Source organism: Rhincodon typus, chromosome 16 (genome assembly GCF_021869965.1).
Source record: "Rhincodon typus isolate 14 chromosome 16, sRhiTyp1.1, whole genome shotgun sequence".
Classification (NCBI taxonomy): domain Eukaryota; kingdom Metazoa; phylum Chordata; class Chondrichthyes; order Orectolobiformes; family Rhincodontidae; genus Rhincodon; species Rhincodon typus.
In genome coordinates, this window is record NC_063347.1 from 48,601,044 (window position 1) to 48,617,642 (window position 16,599).

A 16,599-nucleotide genomic window follows, 5' to 3' on the forward strand; every position below is an offset into this window, starting at 1 on the left:
CTAGCTAGTAATATAAAAGGTTGCAAGAGCTTTCTTTTTCAACATATAATAGGTAAGAGAGGGGCAAGAGTTGACATTAAACCACTAGGAAATGAGGCTGGAGAAGGAGTAATAGGGAATAAAGAAACAGCAGAAAAACTGAATAGGTACTTTGTATCAGTTTTCACAGTGGAAGACACCAGCAGCATATCAGAACTTCAAGAGAGTCAAGGAGCAGAGCTGACTGTTGTGGTCACCGCGAGGGAGAAGATGCTAGGTCCAAAGGTAAATAAATCATCCAGACCAGATGGACTACATCCCAGAGTTCTGCAGGAGATACCTGAGGAGAATTGGTGGTGATCTTTTAGGAGTCACTGGATTCAGGGAGGGTCCCAGGGGACTGAAAAATGTCCAATATTATACCTGTTTTAAAGGGAGGGAGGCAGAAGACAGAAAACTATAGGCCGGTTACCTGACTTCAGTTGTTGGTAAGATTTTAGAGTCCACTATTAAGGATGAGATTGCAGAGTACGTGGAAGTGCACAGTACGACAGGGCTGAGTCAGCACGGCTTTGTCAAGGGGATGTCATGCCTGACAAATCTGTTTGAATTCTTTGAGGAGTTATTGAGCAAGTTAGACAAAGGAGAGCCAGTGGACGTGATCTATTTGGATATCCAGAAGGCCTTTGACAAGGTGCTGCACATTGGCTGCTAAATAAGAGTCCATGCTGTTAGGGGCAAACTATTGGCATGGATAAAGATTAGCTGACTGGCAGAAGGCAGAGAGTGAGGTTAAAAAGTCTTCTTCAGAATGATACCTGGTGACCAGTGGAGTTCCAAAGAGGTCAGCATTGGGACCTCAACTTTTCACATCATATACTAATGATCTGGATGAATGAACTGAGGGAATTGTTGCTAAGTTAGCAGATGGCACAGAGATAGGTGGAGAAACAGTTAGTTTTGAGGAAGCAGGGAGGCTGCAGAAAGACTTGGACAGGCTAAGAGTGTAGGCAAAGATGTGGCAAATGGAACTCAAAGTAGAAAAGTGTGAGGTTACACATTTTGGGAAGAAGAGTAGAGATGTAGACTCTTTACGAAATGGGGAAAAGGCTTTGGCAATCTGAAACACAAAGGGGTTTGGGAGTCCACATTCTGGCTTCTCTTATGGTTAACAGGCATGTTTAGTTGGCAGCTAGGAAGGCAAATGCAATGTTTGTATTCATTTCAAGACGGCTAGATTACAAGAGCAAAGATGTACTGCTGAGGCTGTATAACATTCTGGTCAGACTGCAGAATATTGTGAGATAACAAGGTGTAGAGCTGGATGAACACAGCAGGCCAAGCAGCATCAGAGGAGCAGGAAGGCTGACGTTTCGGGCCTAGACTCTTCTCCAGCATCTGCAGTTCCTACTATCTCTGCAGAATATTGTGAGCAGTTTTGGGTCCTGTATCTAAGAAAGGATGTGCATGTTTTGGAAGGGATCCAGAAGAGTTTACAATGATCCTGGGAATGAGGGGCTTATCATGATGAATGGTTGAGGACTCTGGGTCTGTACTCAAAGGAATTTAAAAGGATGAGAGGAGAGATGATTGAAACTTACAGAATACTAAGCAACATGGATATAGTGGATGTGAAGAAGATGTTTCCACTCGTAAGAGAAACTAAGACCTGAGGCATAGCCTCAGAGTGAAGAGAGGGCCCTTTGGAACTGAGATGAGGAGTAATTTCTGCAGCCAGAGGGTGGTTAATCTGTGGAACTCATTGCCATGGAAAGCTGTGGGGGCCAAGTCATTGAGTGTATTTAAGACAGAAGTAGATAGTTTCTTGATTAGTAAGAGGATAAAGGGTGACAGGGGGAAGGCAGGAAAATGAGGATGATAAATATATCAGCCATGATTGAATGGTGGAACAGACTGAATGAGCTGAATGGTTAATTCTGCTTCTTTATTTTATCAACTTATTATCTAAAAGGCTCGGTGATTTATTAAGTTACAAACCAATGTTTGGAATGGTTTATTTGCAAAGTCTCAGATTGGTTATCAAAAATCTGCTTAGGAACCATTAGGGTGTATTTTGAAGATATTTGAAGGTTTTAATTTTACTACGAATACAGATATAGAAAGGCTGATTTGGTTCAGCTGTCTGTCTCCATGTTGTAACAGCACCCAGCAAGCCTCCGAGTGAGTGAGCACAAAGATGATAAGTAAGCAGGCAGCAGATGCAGCCTGATCCACTCCAAGAGCAGGATTTGTGTCCCTGAGCATTCAGGGCCTTTGTAACAGCATTGCAATGAGATTGCCAGTGCAGTCACAGATGCAGCATTAAAGTGCAGAACCTTACTATACTTGGATCAGAAATGTGCCACAAGGGTTCATAGAGGCTGACACATGTCAGATGCCAATGTAGACTTGAGCAGGTCAATGGCTAGTGTCTCTGGATCATGCTTAGAGATTGTAGTGCCCCGTGTGGAAGCCCTTTGGAGAAAATGGCCAGCTGAAGTTATCAGGTGCCCTCAAGCATTCCTTATTTTCTTTCCAGCTGCGTATGTCTGCGAGGTCTGTGTGCGATAGTTCCAGAAGGGGAACATGTCAATCCCTGTACGACGAATCTTGGAGTGTCTCTGTGTGTACCTGCGCAGCTTCAAGGGAATGTTGGTGCCCTCTCTGATTTCCAGGTCAAGGAATCTTAACATCTAGCTAGCTCATCATGTTTGGGAAGAGAGAAAGCTGAATATTAATGTAAGGAGGTTTTTCTGAAGAAGGGTCCAGACCTGAAACGTCAGCTTTCCTGCTCCTCTGATGCTGCCTGGCCTGCTGTGTTCATCCAGCTCTACACCTTGTTATCTCTTTATTAATGTAAAGAGTTGTGGCACTAATAAGCTATAAGTTATCTTAATTGGCAACTTGCAAGAAACTCACCACATCACTCAGCAAATGCATGATAGATGCAATGAGTTGCTCCAGACATTGAGATTTGCCTCATCAAACTTCTCATGTGATTCTTTCACATTTCTCACCATAGCCCAAAGGCCGCTATACAATTCTGCCCTTAGTATTTAAGTGTATAATTAACTTGAATTGGGTCCAGACTTCAAGGATACAATGTTAGTAATTATCCAAATCATAGAACATAGAACATAGAACATAGAACATTACAGCGCAGTACAGGCCCTTCGGCCCTCGATATTGCGCCGACCTGTGAAACCAATCTGAAGCCCATCTAACCTAAACTATTCCATTATCATCCATATGTTTATCCAATGACCATTTAAATGCCCTTAAAGTGGGCGAGTCTACTATTTTTGCAGGCAGGGCATTCCACGCCCTTACTACTCTGAGTAAAGAACCTACCTCTGACATCTGTCCTATATCTATCACCCCTCAATTTAAAGCTATGTCCCCTCGTGCTAGCCACCACCATCCGAGGAAAAAGGCTCCCACTGTCCACGCTATCTAATCCTCTGATCACCTTGTATGTCTCTATCAAGTCACCTCTTAACCTTCTTCTCTCTAACGAAAACAGCCTCAAGACCCTCGGCCTTTCCTCATAAGAACTTCCCTCCATACCAGGCAACATCCTGGTAAATCTCCTCTGCACCCTTTCCAATGCTTCCACATCCTTCCTATAATGCGGTGACCAGAACTGTACCCAATACTCCAAGTGCGGCCGCACCAGAGTTTTGTACAGCTGCAACATGACCTCATGGCTCCGAAACTCATCCCTCTACCAATAAAACCTAACATACTGTACGCATTCTTAACAACGCTATCAACCTGGGTGGCAACTTTCAGGGATCTATGCACATGGACACCGAGATCTTTCAGCTCATCCACACTACCAAGAATCTTACCATTAGCCCAGTACTCTGCATTCCTGTTACTCCTTCCAAAGTGAATCACCTCACACTTTTCTGCATTAAACTCCATTTGCCACCTCTCAGCTCAGCTCTGCAGCTTATCTATGTCCCTCTGTAACCTGCAACATCCTTCCGCACTATCCACAACTCCACCAACTTTGGTGTCATCCGCAAATTTACTAACCCATCCTTCTACGCCCTCATCCAGGTCATTTATAAAAATGACAAACAGCAGCGGCCCCAAAACAGATCCTTGAGGTACACCACTAGTAACTGAACTCCAGAATGAACATTTCCCATCAACCACCACCCTCTGTCTTCTTCCAGCTAGCCAATTTCTGATCCAAACCGCTAAATCACCCTCAATCCCATGCCTCCGTATTTTCTGCAATAGCCTACCATGGGGAACCTTATCAAACGCTTTACTGAAATCCAAATACACCACATCAACCGCTTTACCCTCATCCACCTGTTTGGTCACCTTCTCAAAGAACTCAATAAGGTTTGTGAGGCACGACCTACCCTTCACAAAACCGTGTTGACTATCCCTAATCAAATTATTCCTATCTCTTATAATCCTTTCCAACACTTTACCCACAACCGAAGTAAGGCTCACTGGTCTATAATTACCAGGGTTGTCTCTACTCCCCTTCTTGAACAAGGGGACAACATTTGCTAGTCTCCAGTCTTCTGGCACTATTCCTGAAGACAATGACGACATAAAGATCAAAGCCAAAGGCTCTGCAATCTCCTCTCGAGCTTCCCAGAGAATCCTAGGATAAATCCCATCCGGTCCAGGGGACTTATCTATTTTCACACCTTCCAGAATTGCTAACACCTCCTCCTTATGAACCTCAATCCCCTCTAGTCTAATAGACTGTATCTCAGTATTCTCCTCGACTACATTGTCTTTTTCCTGTGTGAATACTGACGAAAAATATTCATATAGCACCTCTCCTATCTCTTCGGACTCCACGCACAACTTCCCACTACTGTCCTTGACGTGCCCCAATCTTACTTTCGTCATTCTTTTATTCCTGACATACCTATAGAAAGCTTTAGGGTTTTCCTTGATCCTACCTGCTAAAGACTTCTCATGTTCCCTCCTGGCTCTTCTTAGCTCTCTCTTTAGGTCCTTCCTGGCTAACTTGTAATTCTCAAGCGCCCTAACTGAGCCTTCATGCCTCATCTCTACATAAGCCTCCTTCTTCCTCTTGACAAGAGATTCAATTTCTTTAGTAAACCACGGTTCCCTCGCTCGACCACTTCCTCCCTGCCTGACAGGTACATACTTCTCAAGGACACGCAGTAGCTGTTCCTTGAACAAGCTCCACATTTCAATTGTGCCCAGCCCCTGCAGTTTCCTTCTCCATCCTATGCATCCTAAATCTTGCCTCATCGCCTCATAATTGCCTTTCCCCCAGCTATAACTCTTGCCCTGCGTTATATACCGATCCCTTTCCAATGCTAAAGTAAACGTAAACGAATTGTGGTCACTATCACCAAAGTGCTCACCTACCTCCAAATCTAACACCTGGCCTGGTTCATTACCCAGTACCAAATCCAATGTGGCCTCGCCTCTTGTTGGCCTATCTACATACTGTGTCAGGAAACCGTCCTGCACACATTGGACAAAAACTGACCCATCTGAAGTACTCGAACTATAGCGTTTCCAGTCAATATTTGGAAAGTTAAAGTCCCCCATAACAACTACCCTGTTACTTTCGCTCCTATCCAGAATCATCTTTGCAATCTTTTCCTCTACATCTCTGGAACTTTTCGGAGGCCTTTAGAAAACTCCCAACAGGGTGACCTCTCCTTTCCTGGTTCTAACCTCAGCCCATACTACCTCAGTAGACGAGTTGTCATCAAATGTCCTTTCTGCCACCGTAATACTGTCCTTGACTAACAATGCCACACCTCCCCCTCTTTTACCACCTTCCCTGATCTTACTGAAACATCTAAACCCTGGAACCTGCAACAACCATTCCTGTCCCTGCTCTATCCATGTCTCCGAAATGGCCACAACATCGAAGTCCCAGGTACCAACCCATGCTGCAAGTTCACCCACCTTATTCCGGATGCTCCTGGCATTGAAGTAGACACACTTCAAACCACCTTCCTGCTTGCCGGTACACTCCTGAGACCTTGAAACCTTATTTATGACCTCATTACTCTCAACCTCCTGTACACTGGAGCTACAATTCAGGTTCCCACCCCCCTGTTGAATTAGTTTAAACCCTCCCAAAGAGCATTAGCAAATTTCCCCCCCAGGATATTGGTCCCCCTCTGGTTCAGGTGTAGACCATCCCGTTTGTAGAGGTCCCACCTACCCCAGAATGAGCCCCAATTATCCAGGTATCTGAATCCCTCCCTCCTGCACCATCCCTGTAGCCACGTGTTCAACTGCTCTCTCTCCCTATTCCTCACCTCGCTAGCACGTGGCACGGGTAACAAACCAGAGATAACAACTCTGTTTGTTCTAGCTCTAAGCTTCCACCCTAGCTCCTTGAATTTCTGCCTTACATCCCCATCCCTTTTCCTACCTCTGTCGTTGGTGCCTATGTGGACCATGACTTGGGGCTGCTCCCCCTCCCCCTTAAGGATCCCGAAAACACGATCAGAGACATCACGGACCCTGGCACCTGGGAGGCAACACACCAACCGCGAGTCTCTCTCGTTCCCACAGAATCTCCTATCTGTCCCCCTAACTATGGAGTCCGCAATGACTAATGCTCTCCTCCTCTCCCCCCTTCCCTTCTGAGCAACAGGGACAGAGTCTGTGCCAGAGACCTGTACCCCATGGCTTACCCCTGGTAAGTCGTCCCCCCCCCCAGCAGTATCCAAAACGGTAGAAATGACAGGAGTAGACATTAGTCATGGCATCTAACTCCGCAAAAATTCAATAATCATCACACTTGGTTGATTTCTTCTCCATTATTGAGGACTGAATTGTTCAAACCTATTGCTGAATGGGATGTTTAGAGTTATCTACACCACTGTTTTCCAATTTTATTGCAAAACTTGCATCAGGTAAATATGTTATGTAATCAAATTAATGCACTGACATGTGGGAGAGTGGAATAAAAAGTTATAATTTCTCGCAAGGTCACTTACCTACCTTAAATAATTACATGGCACTAAGCAATACTTTGCTAGAGTAAGGAAGGAACAGAGAAGGAAAGAAAGCCAATTTGTGCCTGCCGGACTGGCGATGAAACAGGGCTGACAACTGTTCGTTCATTCAACAGGTCAGTCAAACTTCTAACATTGTGAAACCAACAAAGTGTGAGAACATTAGTTAAGGAAACTATCACAGAGACAAAAAACAGTCATATGACAACTCCTCTTGGACTTGAGCTTCCAAGTGCAATAATCTTCCGAGAAAGGCATGTGTATCTTTGTCGAGAGAGATGGAATCATTAAGCCTATCCTGAAATTTGCTTTTGTCTACCAAAACTGGTGATTTCAACATTCAGGGATATAGAATCGTACAATCCTCACAGGAAAGCGGCCGTTCAGCCCATTGAGTCTGCACTGTCCCTCTGAATACCATGCCCTCCATCCTATTCCTGTAACCCTGCATTTACCATCACCTAATCTGCACATCCCTGGACACTACGAGCTAATTTAGCATGGCTTAATCTGCACACCTTTGGACTGTGGGAGGAAACCAGAGCACCTGCAGGAAACCCTCACAAGCACAGGGAGAATGTGCAAACTCCAGACAGACAGACAGTCACCCAAGGCTGGAATCGAACCCAGGTCCCTGGCACTGAGAGGCAGCAGTGCTAATCACTGTGCCACAGTGCCACCCTTAATTCACATAAATTTAGCATTATATAGAAAGGAACATCTGAAAACCACATCCATTCCAAAATAATACCGTGGGGATTTAATCTGAGTAGAATAAATTAAGCCTTCATCTGTTTCAAGTAGTAGCTTCCTGCAATTAGATACCTGAAAGTGGAAATACATATGATCTGTCAAATGCGGAGCAATTTAACATCTGTTGAGTGAAAGCAGAGTTAACATTTTAAGTTTTGTGACCTTTCTTCAGAGTCCCTGGCCTCAAAACATTAACTCTGCTTTCTGTCCCCAGCAGCTGCCAGGCCCGCTGAGTTTCTTTAGTAATTTCTGCTTTTGTTTCATATCTTCAGCATCTGTAGTTTTGTTTTCCCACGTCCCAATCAGTAATATTTGTTTTAAGTCCAAAAGTTGATAGCGTAGAAATCGTCACCCCTTTGTAAACAATTGCAAGAAGCATGTGCTGTACTTTCAGAAGAATTGTCTTGAATTGTTGCAGAAAGCACCTGTAAGAGAAAGAAGACTTCCTGATTGACAAGACCTGAAATTCATTTAAGGCCTGAACATGCATTGCACGATGTTTCTCTAATGAGATGCTAATTCTGCTACAAAATTGCCACATGAAAACAAATGCTGTTTAAAAGAGTTCAAAATACATAGGCCTTCCTGCTCCTATGATGCTGCTTGGCCTGCTGTGTTCATCCAGCTCTACACCTTGTTATCTCAGATTCTCCAGCATCTGCAGTTCCTACTATCTCTCTCAAAATACATAGGTTTGTGTTTCCACGTGTATTCCTATGAAATTCCAAAGTCATAAAAGTGGAACCTATAGAGATATTATCATTAACCCAGAGTAGTTTGGTAATCATAATGCTCCAATGGTCTAATGTTAATTAATTTGTTTCACACGGAGGGAAATCAATAATTCCAATTAGCTGCCAAATTTCTGCAGGCTATACACACATCAAATGGAAATATTCCATCATAGAAAATGTTTTTAAAATGCTTTGATTTTCTACTTTTATGAAAATATCTGCAACGTGTCAGTTATTCCATTAGTTTATTGTACAGATATCCAGTTAAAATCACTGAATAAATGATAAAAAGAAACCTATTGGCTATTTTGTAAAAACATTTTGAATAAACATTACATCTCCATTGTGTTATAAGGTTCTGTAACAAACTATAGGTCTTCACTATTTGTTTTAACTCATGTAAGTGTGCATGAATGGACTATTCATTCAGAAAGACAATTACTACAATATCCGTAACAGCGTTTTTATTCCACATCGTGTGCATCAGCTATATTTCACAAACAAAATAAACATTTTTTTCAGGGTTTGAAGTTATATGAAAGAATAATGTGCCATAGTCCTGATCTTCAGAAGGGTTTCATGATTTTCTTGTTAATCAGGGAGATGCAAACCTTGCTGATTACACTAGACATCTTGTACGTCAGTCTGTTACAATCAAGCCACTGCCTTCTGTCACTGCCACAAATGCCATTCTCCAACAACGGATGTTAATCTTCTTCATGGAAATTGTTCATGGTTTAACCAGCCAATTTGCAAAATTAGTGTCACAGTTAATCTAGATGAAATTTTGAGCATATATCCAAGATACACTATATGGGCTGGATTTTTCAAAGAGTGGCAATCAGATGCAAGAAATTTCAACGGCAATAAGTAGGGTGACCGGTGGGTAGAGTGCCAAGTGGGTAGGGGAGAGGGTGCCAAAGGATAGGGAATCAGTGGATAGGGTTGTAGGTGGGTAGGGTGGCAGAGCACAACGTGGCAAGGTAAATGTCATAACAATTAGGATAGGTCAGTGTGGGTGGGAGATATTGGGTTTGGCGGGAAATTGGGAGGTTGGGTCCAGAACGGGGAAGGGTAGTCAGCAGCAGGGGAATGGGGTGTTGGGTTCTCAGGGTGGGGAGAAATTGTCAGGTCCTGGTGAATGGGAGATGCAGGCTGTTGGATCCCAGGGAGTAGTGGGTTGGATTGCACGGAAATGGGTGGGTTGTTGGGTACCAGGGTTCGGGAGGTGCCTGGTGAGGGTCTGGAGTTGTGGTTTTGGGAGTAGTAATTGAAGTTTTGAGGTAAAATAGGGGATCAGTTAAATAGTTACTGCGGAGTTAAACTATTTATTTAATATTCTATTTCCAAGTAACTATTTATTTAACTGCAATGGAACCCACCAAATTCTCCAGTTTAAATGGGTATTTTTTGGGAAGTTCCAGTTTATGGCAATTAGCCAGCGAGTCTTTACTTTCCCAAGCAATGCATTCAGAATCTGCCACGACCAGGATTCCACAGGGTACCCATGCGCAACTCTCACCTACACTTCAGAAATTATTATCTGGTCATTGGAAAATCTGAGCCCTTATTTTGACTGATGCATCATTGCCTGGCTCATACCTGCCTCCATTCATCGGCTGTTGGAATCCTATTCCATGCTTGTGTTACTAGATTTGACTACTTCACCCTGTTTTCCTCTCAAGTTCTACCTTCCACAAACTTGACTTCATTCCAAACTCTGCTCTTTATGTTCTAAATCAAACTGAGTTCCATTCACTCCTTACTCTTAGGTTCACTGATCTATATTGACTTCCAGTTCAGCAATACCTTGATTTTTAATATTTGCATACTTGTTTACAAACCCATTCATGGACAATCCCTTCTCTGTTGTATTACAGCATAAATTCCAGACCAGCCAAGCCATTTACCTTTAAGACAATTACATGACATTGCAACATGTGATATTCCACTATAAAGATACCTGCCTCACTTTCACTCACTCTTTCTGCATTATAGAGTTAGCACAGTGTCTTCAGTCATTTATGTATATGAATATAATGCATAATAACATTAGTAAGCATGGAACCTAGGCTGATGTGTGTCTGAGGTATCGTAGCATTGTAAATAGTTGGTGTTGTTAATAAACTTCAAGAAATGTGACCCAGCAAGAACCCAGTCTTATGGTAGATGTTACGTATGCTAAAATATATAAAATCACAAAGCACATCACTCATTATCTTGGTTAGTTCTTCCAACCCTTTAGTCTTTCAAGCTAACTGCACTCCTTTAAATTTTGAGTATCCCAGATATTAATCATACTGCCAATGGTAGTCACGTCTTCAGCTCGAAAGACTGTAAGATCTTGCATTTCCTTCTTAAATGTTTGCCGCTCTTCCTCTCTTTAAGATAACTCTGGCTGAACATTTGGTCATCTTCCCTAATATCCTTTTGTGACGGTATTAAATTTTGTTTGACAATGCTCTTGAGCCTTGTCAAAGTGAATGTAGCAAGAGTTTTCTATTGTTGAGGGGCATTTTATAACAGAAAATAGCAGAAAACAGAAATGATTGAGGAGAGAAATGAACCTATCTTTCAAGGTACACAAAGTTGCTTAGGGCAGTACTGGGTCATCTATGCTGCCTCCACAGCTAAAAAGTCCTCTGAACATCAATTCCCATTGTCACAACAGTAAATGAGATCTTGTTCAATTTAAAGCTGAAGCCTGGCCATTCGGAAGCAAGAGGTCATTGTCTAAGTACCAGGCATTTCTTCCAGCAGAGGAGAAAATCTCGGGTAAGGTGCAAGTGCAAGCAAAATTGTATTGACTAATGGAAATGGACTTCTAACTTAGATTCTTGGTATGTTTGCAAGATTTTAGAAGATGGTAGAAAATGCACATACTATTAAAATCCTTTATTTTGGAAACAATTTCTAACAGCTTGAACCTGAAGCACAAAGAAAACAACATTAGAAATGAATATTCTGAGCACATACACTGGCAAATTTTGTGTATTCAATAGTCATCCATAGCCATAACAGCAGCTGTGCAATAAATTCAGAATTATTTAATTTTCACAGCCAGTACATGTTCCATACACTCACTAACGTATCTTTGTACAGCTTTAAAACATGCAGTGACACTTTGCCAATTCGCTCATTTAAAGTTTGCTTTCTTTGGCAATGTCACTAGTTTGTATGGCATGTATTAAAGGGCATCTCCACCCTAATTGTATATGGAGCTATGCTAAAAGGCTACTTCCTATAATTAGCTGCCACAAAGCAGCAATTTAAACATCTTTTGCAATTCCATTCTTCATACTAAAGATATTGCAATTTTTCAAAAAATTGTATTGGCTGATCCTTTATAGCTTGGTCACCTGCATCAAGTTTTAGGACACAAATCATAATGCACACTATAGGAAAGTTTAACTGAGGGCACTGAAAATACAAGTCCAGAGTAGCCCTTGATCTCAGAACATTTTGGCTCAGAGGCAGAAATGCTGCGATTGTGCCATAAGGAGTCCCAAAGTATGTACACTTGTTAATTTCAGGACACCACAACATTCCATTGCTTCTCGTCATTCCTATAAATAAACCTAAGTGATCAGTTAGGGCAAGTATGCTGCCAAATCCAGGCCATTATCAATCCACCATCCTGCTTGGATTTGGTACAGACCAATTATAGTTTCTTCTAAATGATATGGGTAAATGTTGCTACTGGGCAAAACACTGTCTCGATATCTCAAAGTTTCATGGACTTGAATATTTACAACTTTGAAGTTGACTTTCATTAGCTTCAGAGTGACTTGAAGGCAGATCACGATAATTACCATACGATAAATATACATGAGGCATTTTGTGAATTGCAATAAAGGTAGTGTCTGATTACCAGCAACAAAGAAAGATGTACACTTATTTAATGTCTTTCATCAACTCAGGATGCTTCAAAGTCCACTATGGCAAATGAAGTATTATCCCTGTTAAAATGTACAAAAATGAACAGCAAAATTTCCAAAACACAGTAAAATCTCACAGACAGCTGTGTGATGATGATGGGTAACACATTTAGTCATCTGCTTGTGGGATTAACGTTTACCAGGCCAGTGGGGAGCACTGACCTGATAGTTGTCAAACTAATGCTATGGGATATTCTACATCCACTTTAGAGGGTAGACAGGGCTTCATTTAAAAGTATCCTTAAAAGGTGGAACCTCTGATTACGAAATGCTCTCTAGGTACTGCACTAAAGTGTCAAGCTAGGTTTTCTGCTCATGGTGTGGTGGGGGGGGGATGTAATTTAATACAGCCCATTGTGGTCCCATCCACCACATCTTCATATCATTTTCAAGTGGATGTTTGAGAGTGGATCAGAAGAGGTGCATTGAATCATAGAATCCCAACAGTGTGGAAACAGGTCCTTCGGCCCAATAAGTCCACACCGACCCTTAGAGCATCCCACCCATGCCCATCCCCCTATAACCCACCTAATCTACTCATCCCTGTGCACCACGGGCAATTTAGTATGGCCAATCCACCTAGCCTGCACAACTTTGGACTGTGGGAGGAAACCAGAGCACCAGGAGGAAACCCACACAGACACGGGAAGAATGTGCAAACTCCACACAGACAGTCGCCCGAGGGTGGAATCGAACCCAGGTCACTGGCCCTGTGAGGCAGCAGTGCTAACCACTGTGCTCCCGTACCACCCAATTGGAGGTCCCACCGAGATTCAAACTCGGATCGCTGGATTCAAAGTCCAGAGTGCTAACCATTACACCAGGTTTCTGATGGCTCTTCTATACTCAGATATGGATACAAAAAGGTACATCGACCAGAGGCATCTACTCACTGGAATCTGCATCGAGGAGATCATCTGCATTTGGTCTGTTTAGGTTGTGCCCTAAACCAGTAAGATCTCTTCTATTGTTATCATCTGCTGCATTGTCCATAGCATGACTATACAGAGAGGTCTGAAGATGTATGAGAGGAAGAGAAACATTCACCACTCTTCCGAGGTGGATGAGGAAGTGAGAATGTAAGATTCATAATTTATAGGTGGTTCAGCACAGAAACGTCAGCTTTCCTGCTCCTCTGATGCTGCTTGGCCTGCTGTGTTCATCCAGCTCTATACCTTGTTATCTCAGATTCTCCAGCATCGGCAGTTCCTACTATCTCTGTGATTATGCTGATCTCATTTTCCAGCTGTTGGCCCATGGCTCTCCAGGATATGCCAACATAAGTGAATATCAAAATACAGCTTAAATGTTCCAAGACTTTCTGACTGAACCACTCTTTCAGGCAGTGAGTTCCTAACTTGCACCATCTTCCAAGTGAACACAAATGTCCTCACTCCCCTTTCAACCTTTTACCTTAAATCTATGCCCCTTGGTGATTGCTCCCTGTACTAATAAAACATGTTCCTTTCTATCTAGCCTATCTATGCCGCTCAGAGTCTTATATGCCTCTATAGGTCTGCTCTCAAACTATGTTGTTCCAAGGAAATCCATGCCAGTCTCTGCAATCTTTTCTCACTGCTCAGAACCTCCAACCCTGGCAGCTTCCTTGTAAATCTCCTGTGCACCCTTTCTAGTGCAATCACTTCCTTCCTATAGTGTTGCAACCAGAACTGTGCAAAGTACTCCAGTTGTGGCCTAACCAGAATTTAATACAGTTCCAGAATAACCTCCATACTCTTGTATTCGATCCCATAAGCCTCATAAGCACACCGTATCCACTAGTAATGCTACTTTCAGCGATCCAGGACATGGATTTTCCTTCATTCTACATGGATTTGGGTTTAGTCTTATTCTACTTGATTCCAATTGCCAATGTTTTGTTGGGCTTGCTTTTTGCTTTCCTAATTTCTTCTAAAGATCCCCCCTGGACATTGTATATTTCTCTATGGACTCTGATGTACTCAGTATCTGCCAGAAGTTTCCCGTATTTCTTTTAAGTCTAACCTATATGTCCCTTCACACCCAGGATTCTCCAGCCTTGGTCCCACAGGAGAACATTTGTCCAGTACTGAGGAGGGTACGCTAGAGGACCCTGGTGCCCTTGCATTGGAGACCTCCAACATCATCCCAGGTCTCACAGCATTTAGCTAGCCAGCATGGCTACATGAGCCATGCTGATTTATCAATGACTCTGCGACTCCTGGGCCCATGTCAGGTGAATCCCATTCTGAACTTGATCCAACAAGACTGGCTTTGCAGACAGATGTACATCTGAATAAACTTTGTTGCCAACTCTTCTGCATGGAATGTAGTGTCTCCACTGCCACCAGTGTCCCAATTCTTAAACCCACACTTAAAAAAGACCACTGCGACCCTTCTCAGCAGCCACCCTCTTAGTCATTCTCTCAGTTCCCACTTCACTTCAGGCACACAGAAGTCTAAATAACGGAAACATAAAAAGTAAGCTGAGCCCAGTTAACCTCTCAACTGTAGCTTAACTGTGCTCAGTGCTCACTCCTACAAGCTGCCCTGCCCCACTGTGGTAAGGAAGAGATTAAGGTAGCATGCTCCATTCTTTATGCATCTGTGTGACCCCTGTTCTTGACTTGGTTGAGCCCTCAACTCAACGAGTACATCAGCACAACCAAATTGATCAATAAGAATGGTCAACAAGCTGCAGTGCACAATGGACACACACTCCTCTATATTCTTCGCCCAAGGGTGGTGTCATCACATAACCAAGCCCTGCTCAGCTCCTGGTCTCAGCACAGTCAACGCCCTGCCATAATGGCAGCTGTATGAGGTTCAGCATGTCCATGTGCAGTAGATTCAACCTACCTGCCTTCTATCCACATCATCATTTGGGCTTTGCGATCTCTATAGTCCTGCCGGATGAGGGAATAAGAATGCACAAAAAGACTGCCCTCTGCAACTCTCTCAGAATGATACTAGCATGAGCAGCTGCAGTCCTCAATGATGCCTCTATTCAATCTCACCCCACATTTAAGGGTAGCTGACATCTCAGTGATGCATACAGGTACTGGCTCTGACAATGTTAGAGAGGATGGCGGACATTAATTTTGCAGAGCAGTGTACAGAGTTAGGCATCTGTAAGCTGGCTGGCATTTGACACACCTTCCCAGACCTTATAAGGCCATTGAACAGCTTGAAGCCCACATTCTCTCAATTATAACTGCTCAATTCCAATGCCCCCTTCCCCAATGCCCTTTTAGTCTCCAGGGGAGGTGAAGTTTCTGGCCAGCAGCTGGTAAGAAAGTCTGGCCCCAGTCAACCATAGCCTCAGGGATGCAACTGAATATCTCACGGCAGCTCTTGCCCACTCGCCCCTGACAGCACTGGTCAAGTACAGTTCTTCTCTACAGCAACAGCAAACCTAGCTATGTTTCTGTTCACCTTTTCCAAGGGTCCTCTGTGTGTTCTACCTACAGGTCACTTTTAGTGTTGCCATTGGCCTTGATCTCTCAAGTAATGAAGGGGTATTGGGAATGGGAAGGAAAGTGGAATTGAACCTAGATATCTGCCATATTTATAACAAATAGTGAAGCAGGGGCTCACTGGGTACTTGCTCTGTCCTGGTTCCTAGTTCCAATATTCTTATTAATGTATACTTTAAATACTCCAAGACAGAAAGACCAGAGTAATAAAGCTAGCTTAGTGTAAACAAAGTTAAATAGTTCTTAACTTCAACTTCTGTATATGTTTGAATATCTCCAAACCAAGCTGGCAGTCACAAAATAAGTCAAAGTAGAACTGGAATGTTTAATCAGGACAGTAGAGATATGAGTACCAATAGGCTGAATGGCCTTGATTTATTCATAATTTTCTTCTGGTTGTGCTGGCTATGAGTATTTAGTAGTAACTATCAATATTAGAAAATCACATTGACCGTAATAACAGCTGAATTATGGATCCCAACATCAAAATTAAAAAAGTTATATTTCACCCCAATTATAGCTGACCTGACTCAGCTACATGACATTATTTTGACTGAATATGTAAATAAAGTCTGAACTTCTAATTCACTCAGTCTTGATTTACTCACTAATTTAAGTCCCTCAAGCTACTGTATATAACCTCCATCAGCCTTCTCTGAATCTCCCTAAGCAGCATTGCACTTCTGAAACTAATCACATTTCAGGTGTTCATTTATGGCCAAATACTAATGCAATGCAATAATTTGTC